We start from the raw sequence: 13,312 nt of genomic DNA on the forward strand, positions 1-13,312 counted from the left end.
ATGAACTCTCAAAAGCTACATAAACCCATTAACAAAATGAATATTTTTATTCCCAGATGCTAGATTACCATGTCCCCAGTGTGCTTCTGGTTAGACACAAGGAAGCTCTGTGGACTGGGCTTAGTTTTGCCTGTATGTTTTACCTGAGGCTTATGAATATCCAACAGGACTGACCCACCTGAGTCCTTGTAGTTGACAGCTCACCATGAAGCTGGAAATGTACACTGGGTGGGACAGGACCTCAGTGTTACTGCTGACTGATAGACTCACTTCTCATGGTGCAAGAAGATCAGATGTTTTTGTGGGGAGAATCACACAAGTTTTCAGCCATATTACATTGTCATTATCATTGTAATTATTATTTTTTAAATTGACAAAGTTATATATGAGGTAGAGCACGATGATTTGACACATACATACATTGTGAAGTGGTTATCAAGCTAATTAGCATATACCTCAGATACCTATTTTTTGTGGTAACACTTCAAATTTACTCGCAGTAGTTTCCAAGTATATATATTAGTAGCTAAATCTGGGTGATGTACCATAGCTTTCTTAAACTGACTGCACTTGCTTAAGTGAAATTTTATATCCTTTGACCAACATCATCATAGTACTCCCATGCCCCAAGTGCTGATAACTACTATTTTACATTCTACTTGTAGACCCTACACTTAATTAGGCCATTCAGTGTTGTCTTTCTGTGCCTGCTTGGCTCATTTCACTTAGCATTATGTGCCCCATGCTTATCCATGTTGCTAAAAATGACAGCACATACTCCTTTTTGAAGGCTGAATAATATGTCATACTGTATATACCCTCCATTGCCTTGATCAATCCCTTTATTGATAAACAGGCTGTATCCATATCTTAACTACTATAAATAATGCTGTAATAAACATGTAGGTACAGATATGTCATTTATACATCATTTATAAATCATTGCATAAATTTCTTTTGGGTGTAGGTGGTACGAAAAAGAGGTTGTGTGCAATGTGTAGATAGCCTCACAGGCCTAGACCATGGACCACATTAGTGCCTCAGTTTATTTATCGGTTCATTCATTTTTACTGACAATGCCTTTATTCTAAATATGAGGATTTTCCTATCAAATTTTCATGTAGTAATGTTGGAGGTTTCTGATTCTTTCAAACAAATGCCTTATATTGACTATTTCAGTTTAACCGATTGGCCTGAATTTCTCCTTTTTTTTTTTAGCATATGATGACACCAAGGCAGCTACTTTAAATTCAGATCAAGTGGGCTTCATTTCATTATCTTGTAAGCTTCTTGTTAGACAGGAATGAAGAACATTCCAGTTTGCAAACTTTTAACTGTGTAGACGGATAATTAGCTTGTGAAAAACATACTCAATTTTGCAAACAAGTACTGATTTTGGAAAGTAATTAAAATTAGTCATTATGGTACCACTTTGTGGATTTACCTTCCACTGCACGCTGTTAAGATCTTGTCTAAGCAAGATTAATAAAAAATAAAAAATCTTGACTGAACATCTGTTGCAAAATGAGTTTCAATTTACATCTTCTCTATGTGACTTCTGATTAAAGTTTTAAGTTCAGGTAGCAGGAAACTGATTTGATCTGTTATGATCTCTTTGTAACTTCATGTGTGGAGCAATTAACTAAAATGTCTATGATTGTCAGAAGTAAAAATAAACTAAAATATATGGATTTTTTTCAAGCAGATAAGTCTCAACGTAGCAGTGTTCTGTATTTTCTAATTAAAATTATGACAGTCACCAATATAATCAATGTTAAGTGTATATTTTATTATTATGTAATGCAGATCTAAATTTCAATATTATTAGAGTGGCTTCTAATACTTTCATCATTTTAAGGCTATGTAAAAATACTGTAGAAATTGGAAATAATGAATAATGTCTTTGTGACATTGGATACATTGATATATATTGAAATTGATATTCCTTTAAATATTTTCCGCAGTGAGTGGATATCTGAGAGATTTTTGTTCACAAACCATAATGTGAAAATATCTACAATTTATACTCCCTGTACAAGAGACTGTTGATGTTACTCCTTGTTCCAGATGTTCATTTTAAGAGACTAATTAATATCAGCTTTGACAAGGGAAAATGATGTGTAAATTCAGCTGCCAATAAGCCCCCTTTCAGTACACTCCCAAGAGAATGGGCTCATTTTAAAGGTATTAAGTCAGTGCCCATTACACAGTGTACCAAGCAAGAATTGTAGAAGATATTACCTGTTAAGCTTTGCTCTATTACATCTTGACTTTACATAATTATATCTTTTGGGGAACTACTTACTCTTACCCTGTTAACACAGATATAAAAATATCAGAATGATGTGTTCTTGATGCTCCCTTTTGGTACTGATCCATTTGCCCTTCAATAATAAAACTCATTTTGTAAAAATATTCATATTTATGCTTCTTTAGCTTGGTAGAGTTTATTACTGCTGGTCCCTAGGTTAAACTGCTTGCTGAACATAATACCTAGGGTCTGTATTAAGCTAACTTTCAAAATAATAGTTAAAAATTACCTCCTAAAGGCATGTCCATTAAAAACACTAATTAAGCGAAGACTTTGCTGTCATTGTTATCATTTTACCTTGTTCTGATAGTGCTACTTCATGCAGTAAGGCTGCAAATAAAAGGAGACTGACTACAATTAGAAAAGATAATCCAAAAGGATGGATAAATGTTAATTTATTAGAAACCTTCCTCAAAATAAAAACCTTCCCCTTAATCTTGTTGATAAAAGAAAATTTTATAAATTCAATTGCAAAAATATATTTACCAAACTCAATTATATATATATATATATATATATATATATATAATATACAGTAGAACGCAAGTAGTAACCAAAATAACAGAAGGTATATAAGATCAATATGATGAAACTGCAAAATATTCCTGAGTGGCATGGAAACAAGACATGCCCAAATAGAGAAACAGTTTATGTGTCTAAATGGGAAAGCTGATATTGTAAGCCTCTTCAATTAATTTAAAAATTCAGTGAGCTTCCAATTAAATCCCTGTGTGATTTGTTTCTCTCAAAACATGGTCCAGTCATTCATGTGAAGGAATAAATGGTTATGAATACTCAAGAAATATGAAAAACAAGAACAGAGAAGTAAGGTTTGCAGTATTCAATAGCAAAACCATTTGAAAGCTGCAGTGTTTAAAGTATTAATTAAATTGAAAGTTCATTTCTTTCTATGTGTAAAAGTAAGAAGAAATTCTCTAAAATGTCAACATTAATTTTGCACAGCTTATAGGAAATTGCAGTTTGAAATGTATGTGCATACGGGGCTGGGGATTTAGCTCAGCGGCATAAGCGCCTGCCTTGAAAGCAGGCAGTCGTGAGTTCAATCCCTGGTACCGCTAAAAATGAAAAAAGCCAAAAAAAAAAAAAAAAAAGAAATGTATGTACATATGGCTAAGGTTAAGTAAAGATATACAGTGAAATCCACCCTTTCTAGTTCTCAACTTTAGCCAACTTATATAGTTATGTAACCATTACCATAATCAATATTTCTCTTCTAAACATATCCACCAGACTCTATTGTCTTTGTTCACTCTTTTATCATTTATTTTGCCTTTTCAGGATGACACTGAGTAGGTTTATACAGTATATGGTCTCTTTCACATAACACAGTAAATTTTGAATATATGAGTTTTTATTCCCAAGTAACATATCCTTATATGGATATGCCACAATTTTTCTGTTTCCTACCAAGTAAACATTGGAGGGTCTCCAGTGTTGGACAGTTACAAATAAAACCACTACAAATACTTGTATGGAGGTCTTGGTGTGGACATAATCTTCCCTTTGTCTTGTGTAAATACCTAGGTAGGATGGTGCCTTTGTATGGTTGGTAAATATTAACCATGAAGCTGCCAAATTGTGTTCCTGGAATGGCTTTACCATTTTGCCTTCAGATTAGCAGTGTAGGAGATTTTCAGTTGTTTTTTCATATTTTAACCATCTTTGTATGGATAGTAGTAGTAACTCGATGTGGTTTTAATTTGCATTTTCCTTTTTATTAGTAATATTGAACATATTTGCATCTGTCTTCGACATTTGTGTTTCTGTTTTGGCGAAGTGTGTTTTCAAGTTTTTCGCCAACTTTTTTTATTCTTTTAAATTGGTGTTGAGAATTCTTTATTCTGAAAACAAACCCTTGATCAGATATTTCGTAACTGTTTTCTTTGATTCTAGGCTAGTCTTTATAGTTTCTTTAGAGTCTTTTAAAGGCTAAAATTATTTGATTTTTGTAAAGGTCAATTTATTTTTTTGTTCATGTTTTGTTGTCTTAAATATATATGTCTGTGTAAGCCAAGGGTACAGAGGTTTTCTTCTGATACTTTGAAAAATATCATTGTTTTACATTTTGCATTTAGATATTCGATACGTTTTTCAGCTAATTATTGCAGCGTGATATCAGGTGGTGGTGTGCGAACCTTTTAGAGCTTTCAGTGATACAAACAGCCTCATCAATTTAACATTGATGTTTTTCTTAGTACCTTTGTTAAATACCAATTAAGCATTTGATGTGGTCCATTTTTTTCATCTGTATGTCTGTTCTTTGCACTACCAATTTTCTTGGATTCTGAGGTTTTATAATCTTAAAATCAAGTAAGTGTGTCCTTTGAATTTGTTCAAAGTTGCCCTTTTTCCCTCTGTTTTCTTTTACTTTCCTTATATATTTTATTTTACTTTTATTTAGAGAAAAAAAGCAAAATAGAAAAAAGTGTAGAAATAATACAGAATTTCAAAAAAAGTAAGAAATCACTAATTGATTAATTCCATAGTATTATCATAGAAGTAGTTGCTCAAGTCACAAAATGAAAGCATAAAAAGCGGACAATCAAACAATGACAGTACAAACCATTCTGTTTGATGGACTAACAAAAACTTAGTAGTATGGTTATCTATCTTGTACACTTATACACAGTTCTATCCTTTAGAGCACTTTCTTTTGCTTGCATTATCACAATACCTATTATACACTTTGGATCTTATTATCTTTCAGTTTTTTATTATTTTTACATTAGAGAGACAATATGATATTTACAAATGTGTTTATTTCACTTATGAGGATAGTTTCAAGTTGCCTTCATTTACCTATAAATGCCTCAAGAACATCCTTTTTTATAGAAAGATAATATTCTCCATATATATTTTAGAATCAGACTGTTAATGTCTACATAAGTTTTGCTACTATTTTGAAATTGTAGCTCTATTGCCATTTTAAAGATCTAAGCTATGAGCATTATATACTTTTCTGCTTTTTGTGATCTTGATTCTCTAATCCAACATTTAGTATATTTTTATATTTTACCATCGCCATCACTACCACCACCGCCATCATTATAGCCCTTTGTTCACTTCTGTAGCCAGGTACCATGCTAATCTCCTTAAATAATAGCTAATTTAACCTCTCAAGAATCTCAGATTTCAGAATCAGCATTTCAGTTTTACGGGTAAGGAAACTAGGACTCAGGAAGGTTACACCGCTGCCCACCTTACACAGCATTCCTATTCTTGGTCATGATAATTCGAATTGCGCCCCTGTGGATTTCAGTCTTCACTTCTGAACTAATTTTCAAACATGCACTTCCATAACTCTTAACATAAGATAAAACTTATTAACTGAGGATAAAAGGGGCAAGAGTTATGTTGGAAATCTATATTTGGTAGCGAAAAAAAGACCTTTGTACATTTGTATTCTTTAACAATTTCGCTGTGGCGTCTTTGTTAAGGACAGGATGCATCTGTGCAGTGAATGATCCAATTCTATTAACCATTCTTATATTTAAGAAAAATGCATATGATGAAATTTTATATGCAAAAAATAAAACTGTCGACTTAAGTTAGCCCCTCGAACATTTTGCTGTGTCAGTATATCTGTTTAAGTCTCTTTGCAGTAGCCCTCCTCTCAAGTGTGAGTTAAAATATCCAAATCATTGCTTATAGTCCTGTAATTATATTCAGTAGTAGTTCAATTGATTGGAAAACAGTTCCTCTCAGAATTGCCTTGGCAGTCTGTAATCACTCCTCTTTATAATATTCGTAAGACTGTATCTTAATTAATTGTCAGTGTCTGTTTTCTCACTAGACTGTCGGTAGACATTGTTTTCTCTTATTTTTATTTTGGAATTTTTTATACAGATAGAAATATTGAAAAATACTCCAATAAAACCTGCATAGACTCACTGCTTGTTCATATTGTACTATGGTAGTATTACTTCCTTCTCCACGCTGCCCCTGGCCCAGCATGGGTTTATATAAAGGATTAAAGAAAACTTCTAGACCAAAAGTTGATCACGCCATGGTACCACATCATGGTACATCATCCCTTATACTTTTATATATCCCTCAAGGGTAATATTGCTACATTGTCACAATAATATTGATACTTATGAAAATAATTTTTATTCTCTAGTGTGATGTAATATTTACTCTTAGAAAATTTCCCATTGACCTTTTTTCTTTTAAAGGCTCCATATCACTAATCTATTCTTTTCCTTGTGATTGCACATTTTTCTCTAAAAATGTTACCTAAGTGAGAATGTATATTTGGCATCCCATCTCAACAGGTGGCTGAGGCTGTAGTTAGGGTGATACTTTCAGATTATCTAAATGTCTTGGTCCTGATGGATGTTTCACTTAAAGGTGTCATTTCTCTTTGAGGATCATTGCTTGGATTCACATTCTGTTAGGTGTAGAAACTTATCTCCTCCTTCTGTGTTCCTTAGCTTGCAGATTCAGCTTTACCTCTCAACTTTACCCAGACCTGATATGTGCATCTCAGGTTGTTTTCCTCCCTCATTCAGTGTATTATGATTCTTTGCTGTCATTGTTCATTTTGACACTCAGCTTGTCCCACCTACTTCGCATGTGGTGAGGTGAGCCTTAATTCTCCCTCATTTTCCTGATATGGATCTGCTATTCTTGAAGACAGCTGGCTCCTTTGTGGTTATCCAAGTATGGCCCTTTCTTCATTCCTCTGCTCCCGACTCCCAGGAGCTCAGTGCTTCCAGCAGGGCATACCCTTGACTGTTCCTTGAGTGCTGCACTTTGTCCTACGCTGCCCTCTTTAAATCTTACCTTTCCTCCTTGTCTCCTCCTTTTCTTGAGACCCCTTGCATCTTAGGAATCTGAGGAATGTTCAGTTTTGTGAGTGCTGTGGTGAGGGCAAGCAAGAGATGGCAGAGGCACTTATGGGACATGTGTCTATTTCAGTGCTTTCTTTACACACCTGCTAAATACAGGACTTTATCACTGCGGTCATTCTTGGGTCCCTGCAGACTGAGTTATGCTGCATCGTAGTAAATGATTTCGAAAACAAAACTCAAAGCTTTTACTGCCACATTCACTTTGGTACTTCACACATTTTTAAGCAGAAAAGCTTGGGTGATCTATTGTGATGTGTAATATTTGAGCATATAACCTTATACATGTGTGTATACTATGTATAAATAGACATTTTGTAAGAAATGCCTTCTAGCAGATTATGTATGTTCTTTTATGGAACAGTCTCATATTTCAAAATATATGTCCTCCCTATGATTCGTTGATTCTTCTAATCCCTTGGTGTGTGATTATTCCTCCTTACTAGATCATCCAGCCAATGTGAATTTCAGTTTAAAGACCTTTTTATGACATCTACATTGTATTTTACCTAAGAATGACCTTTAATCTGTAGTGTGATAGCAGTAGTGTCCCTTTCTATACAGAAGTTCATTATAAAAGTGTGCAGACTTATTGATCCTGTCTTCAATAGCAGGAGTTTATTAAGATGGAATGACTCTTGTTTTTCTTACATAGTGTATACTGATAATATCATATGATTAGACTTGGAAATCCTAAACTCTGAAGCTCTCTTACCTGATTTATTTATTTATAAAACAAAATACAGATTTTTTTTGCCTTACTATCTTGTGTTATTATGAAAAGAATTACATTAAGAAGTTGTATACAAAGTACATATGCCTTATTGTACTATAAAGCACAATTTTTATATTTTTATCCTTTATAATAAAGGTTTATTATATTGAATAAGGAGCAAATAATTGTTATGGGTATGTTAATATCTAAATATTCCCTTTTGGTATATGTCCTAAAAATGGCTTCCTACAATTATTCCCACTTTAAAATTGAAATTGACTTTACTTCAAATTAGATTTCTTTCTTTGTTGTATCTGAAGAGACATTAGATATTAGCTTTCTCTGAGTTCAACCAACCACTCAATTTAGATTTAAAACATGTTTTATTTTGTAGCTATTAGTTGAAAATAGTGATGTTAATGTAGTTTGCTAATGTAGTTTATCAACTGTACTGTTTTCAGTTCTGTGTTTCATACTACATACATTTTTATGCTATAATTCTTTAAGGAAATCAATATTTTAGAAGGTATGTGCATGAAAGTTAACTGATATTTTCAATAAAAACATCATAGGACTGAAATCACAGCCTCTTATTTTATTGTTGTCTGTAGGTCTGAGGAAGTTCAAACCATATGAGGAAAACACTCTTTTTCTTTGTTTCTTTAGCTGATTTTCAAGACAAATTTCAATTATTTACCTTTCTAAACTGTGTACATCTGGAATTATTTCACATTACCCTTTACTTTTACTTGGAAGATCAACTCTCAATTATATTACCTTTTCTTGTATTTTATTCTCATAACACTGCTTTGCACTACTGGTTCACTGGCTTAAATGTTCCTCCTAAAACCATTCAGAATTCACCAAACTGTTTAACTTCCCACCTTCATCACAGTTTTTCTTCAGTGTCGTTTATTAACATATTAAAAACATCACTGAGCAGTTATATTTTCTTTAATTTTAAATGATAGTTATGAGTTAGATTTATTTTAATCAGTTTATTTGAAATTTAAACATTTAAATGAAAATTCCTTTCAAAGTGCTTGTCTTGGTGAAAGAGAACATGGTTAAAAATTCTGCCAAGACCCACCTGGAAATCATCCAGTATCTGTCCATTCTGTCACTGAAATTATCCTTTTATTCCGTGTCAGTGCCTGGTGTCCCCACTCAGACTCCGGGCTGGCTGGCTGTTGCCCCAGCAGTTTCTGGGGTGTGCAGGTCTACCTGAAGATCCTGTTGAATTTTGATGGCTCAGGGTAGTAGTATTAACATTTCCACTTTTGCCGTGTTCCCCAGGAGGCAGATGCACACTGCATGGGGTACAGAATCTCTGTGATTGAGAGCATCAACATGTATCTCGTTATTGGAATTATAGAGCATTTTCATAAAATAATTTCAAATTTTGTGACTAAATTGAGGACTCTTCAAGACTAAGAATTAAAACTCTTGGATTTTGCCTTCTAATTCATGCTTCCATTCTTAGACAACTATGCAGCACTGACAGAGACATTGAAAGCTGTGTCTCATCTTGGTTCCATTCTCCAGTCTGTCTTTTTAAAAATTTGTTAGTTTTCTGTCCACGACAATTATCTTATTGCCAAGCTTGCCTGACACAGCATGACCCCTGCTCCACCACTAGGGCCCCATTTCACCTGCCCCGGCTCTGCCTTTTATCTACCTCTCCTCAGTTCTATCTTCTGTTCTGTGATCACTTCTATTTTTCTTTCTATATGTTCTCCATTCTACCTGTGTTCCCTTCCAGCTTTCCAGTTTTCTGGTACACTGGGGCTCAAAGAGACTTAAAAGTTGGGCTACTGAGAGTTGAGTGAGGGGTTCATGAAATGGGGGTTCAGATGAGGTATTCAGGAATGGTGTAAAGCAGGACCCTAGTCTACACAGATCAGGGGCTCTGAAAGATTTTTAAGGAGGAGAAGATAGGAAATGAATGGCTCCGGGCAGGGAGTGCTGTTTTGCAGGGCTGGTTTTCAAAGTAGTAATATGTTTTCTGCTTTTAATAGTAACATAGGTACATTCTTTCCCCCCTAATGACTAACTAGGCTTTTTTACCCCCTACTCATTTGTGTTTGTTTGTTCCTATGGTATTTATGCCTTATATACCCAAAATGTTTATGCATAATTACCTCCATTTTTTTCTTCAGCTGTTTTCTCATGTTATTACAGTATCATATTTCTTGATGAATGTTTAAGATTTGTATAGTTTCATCATAACACTATGATAGGATTGCTTGATTTAACAAAGAAAACTAAGGACATTCACTTTATTTTGAACTTCAAGCAAACCACAAATATTTATGTGTATATAGTAGTTATTTATTTTTTCTTTTTTTACCAGACGTGATAAATTAAGGTGAGCTTTCCTGTATTTTATCTTGCAGTCCTACAAAATAACATCTTATTTACACATTTCTTGTCTTGGACACATATTTTCAGTGATGCAGAAGACATTTTGAGACATAAAATTTCCTATTTTGAAATACTTTTTAGGTGGGTTGTTAGAAGTAGAATTACCAAGGAGATGAGTGTTTTTTTTTTCCTCTCTCAAGACTTTTCAAACCTATCACCAAATCGCTTCTAAAAAGGTTATAGCAATTGATGCTCTCACCAACAGTGTTTAAGAGTCCTCATTCTCTGTACCCCTTCTAACACTATCATCACTTAAATAGTTATTTGCTATTTTGGCAGACAAATAATGATACATCATTTTCCTCTTTGACTACTAATGAGGTTCACATTTTTTGTTGTTGTTATTTATTAAGTATTCAATGTCCTGGTTCTGAGTTTTCTGCAAAAGGATCCTATCTTATTATGTCCCTGATTTGCATTGCTTTGAAGTCATAGGAATATGCCTTATTTTTATTTAGTTAATTATTTTTATTCAGAAGTTGGGGTTGAAGCTCAATCTCCAGGCTCATGTTCTAAGATGAGCTTTGCAAAATGGCTTGCCACCAGCCTACCTGCCAGCCTACCCATTGTTTAAAAATAAAAGCTTCATGTGATTCCTGAATGCATTTAAAATAAATCAATTAAAGCATAGAGTATAGTAGTTTTCTTCTGAGACTGCAGGATTAAATTTTTCTTTTCACAGTTCTCCCCCATTTTTGTTCCTAATGTATGACTGGTTTAAAATACACTTCTATAAATATTTCTGTATCCACCCTTATAAACCCACTACCACAGAGTATAGGGCTTTGCTGTTTTCATGGTATAGTACTTTCCGTATAGAAACACCAGTTCCCCAAGGATGGTTCTCCAAACCCAAAGGACAGTGAGAGAATAGGGAGCACTTCCACGAATTTCCACAGGCCCATTACCCCTTTTTAGTGGTCCAAGTCCACTTTAGAAAAGAGCTGAAATAACAAGACTGGCTTCCTCTAAGAAAAGGAAAGAACAGGACAAATTGCTTTTGGCCCATTTCCTTAGGTTAAGTAAAGAGGGCATGTGCTTTCCAGGCAGCAGTCCTCTAACTCACAATGATGATGACCGATCCTTGGCCCTTGCTGGGCCTGCTTTAATTAGTCCTCATTGTTGTTAAATAAGGGGGCACTTGACTGCCTTCTCACTGACATGTCTACCCAGAAGACTTCCCAGCTGGCCATTTAGTATGTATTCCTCGTATTTACTTTATGGATATTCTCATGTCTTTTCTGTTTCACTTTTGGTATCCTATCAGTTCCCCTATTCTTTGCCTTGCATGAATTTGTTGGCAGTGCATGACAATTTGCTCCCTAAATTGGATCCGTCCCTGTTATCTGTTCAAGTACAGGGCCTGACCCTGAATGCATGGGCTTTTCTCATTTGTGTACTTGATGCTCATGTCTCAGCATTCTCAAGATGCCTCAGGAATCTTTATTTTCTATTTTCAATTTGATGTTTTAAATTAGATACAGTGCTAGATACATGGTGATTATATATAGGGACTATATTTATGGGGATTATAAATAGCTGACTTGATAATTTCAGTGATTCTTATGCATAAGTCTTCATTGTTGACCTCCTTTGGCCTGAAAAAACTACAGTAATTTGAGTACCTACTGGGTGATGTGGGATGCCATAGGCTACTGCTTCTTTTAGAAATGCTCTTCATCTCACAGGGAGAAAACTGAATGCATTAAGTTGGAATCTGGGGCATAGCATCTTATGAGCCTTTCTTTTCCATCCTCTTCCAACTTTCTCTGATGCCTGTAAGAATGGATAAAGGGAGACTTCAGCTTGTGCTGGTCATCAACAATCTTCTCCAACTTCTAGGAGACAAAATTAAAACACACATCTGGAGAAGAGGGAAAGAAATTAGGTCAGCCACTAGGTACTTGGCTTGTAGCCTTGTAGTGCTGGTTTCACATGCAGCTTTCCCAGGTATTCAGAGGGCGAAACCCCTGTTGTATGGAACAAGAAGACAGTTTCCTGTGATCGAAAGAGGCTTTGGTTCTTACAGCCTCAGCACAGCACCTGATCAATACATGTTATTCAGGTGATTGTCCAGCACAGTTATGTCATGAAGAAGAGGGTATAACAAGGCAGCTGGTCTTGAGCCTGATGGGATGCCAAATATTTATGCATTTCAAAAGTTCATATTCATAAATAGACATTTTATCATTTTACTAATCATCCCTCCAGTGCAACGCAAGTATTATTTAGCTCTTTTCCTGAACATCACCAACTTGGAATGTAAATCTCAGCAATTATCATCATTCACAGATAATTTACATTTCTGGGCGAATGGATGATACCATATCATCTTTATTGTATTTGTTCAATTTGTGTAATGCATCCTTTGAGGACTCATTTGGAAGCATGTATGTGTACTGTAGATAGAAAATGCATTGAAGAAAATATTGGACTTTAACATTTTACAAAAGACATTTAGACACTCAAATATATTGCTGCAAAAGGTAAAGTTAGTAAAAGAATGCAATTTGGGAGCTCATTTACTGGAGGAAAAAATAGCGATACATCCCACACTGTGTGTTACCCTATAATTCTATCAGACTCGTACTGGCTTAATGGGAGAATATATATCCTGTGTTTCTTAAAATGTCATTAACTTAGGAGTACATGTTTAAATGCAAGACGGTCTCTATAGTATTGTTACCCACAGCCTTACAATGAGACATTGCAGTTAATAGCAGGAAGACAGCCATGAAATTAAACACTTTTAGAGACACATGCACACACATGTATGTGCTTAGCTGCTTTGGCCCCTTACTTTCTCCAGATTGTAATTTTTTTTTTCCTTTTTCTTCTTTTCCCCTCCCTCTTCCTTTTCCTTCTCAGTCAGCTCTCTCTGGGTATAAGAAATTCCCATCTCTCTCACTTGACATTCTGATGAGGCTGCCTCTCCCCCCTCCTCCATGCTTCTTCAGGAAAAGAATTGGACCATAACTCATTGTGGAGTCA

The 13,312-nt window shown here is 34.8% G+C and overlaps 1 protein-coding gene across 3 annotated transcripts in view; it reads left to right on the forward strand.

Moving 5' to 3' along the window:
- Positions 1 to 13,312, forward strand: part of Dock1 (dedicator of cytokinesis 1) — a 516,033-nt gene that overhangs the window by 302,900 nt on the left and 199,821 nt on the right. The gene's annotated exons all lie outside the window — the stretch shown is intronic.

The sequence above is a fragment of the Cavia porcellus genome, unplaced genomic scaffold (genome assembly GCF_034190915.1).
Source record: "Cavia porcellus strain 051 isolate PalLab524CR breed Dunkin Hartley unplaced genomic scaffold, mCavPor4.1 scaffold_2, whole genome shotgun sequence".
In the NCBI taxonomy this organism is placed as follows: Eukaryota; Metazoa; Chordata; class Mammalia; order Rodentia; family Caviidae; genus Cavia; species Cavia porcellus.